This window comes from Octopus bimaculoides, chromosome 4 (genome assembly GCF_001194135.2).
Source record: "Octopus bimaculoides isolate UCB-OBI-ISO-001 chromosome 4, ASM119413v2, whole genome shotgun sequence".
NCBI classification, from domain to species: domain Eukaryota; kingdom Metazoa; phylum Mollusca; class Cephalopoda; order Octopoda; family Octopodidae; genus Octopus; species Octopus bimaculoides.
The window spans coordinates 42,714,799-42,715,115 of NC_068984.1; positions in this window are offsets into that span (position 1 = coordinate 42,714,799).

The following is a 317-nucleotide window of genomic DNA, read 5'->3' on the forward strand; positions in this document are numbered from 1 at the left end:
GTCTCATTCATTTGTTGTCACTTTTTATTATTATTATTATTATTATTATTATTATTCAGTCGTTTTATCTTTATAACGTGCTTTCACTTCACTACAGAGCGCAGCTCTGTGCGCCTTGGGTATGTGCTCTGGTTTGCTGTGGTGCTCTTATGGTTACTGTATTGAAAGTGTTTTGCGTAGGATGTGTGCAGTGCCCAGTAGTGCAATTTTCTGTATGTTATATATATTTGTAAGTCCTGGTGTTTTTGTTATGTATTATTATTATTATTATTATTATTATTATTATTATTATTATTATTATTATTATTATTATTATT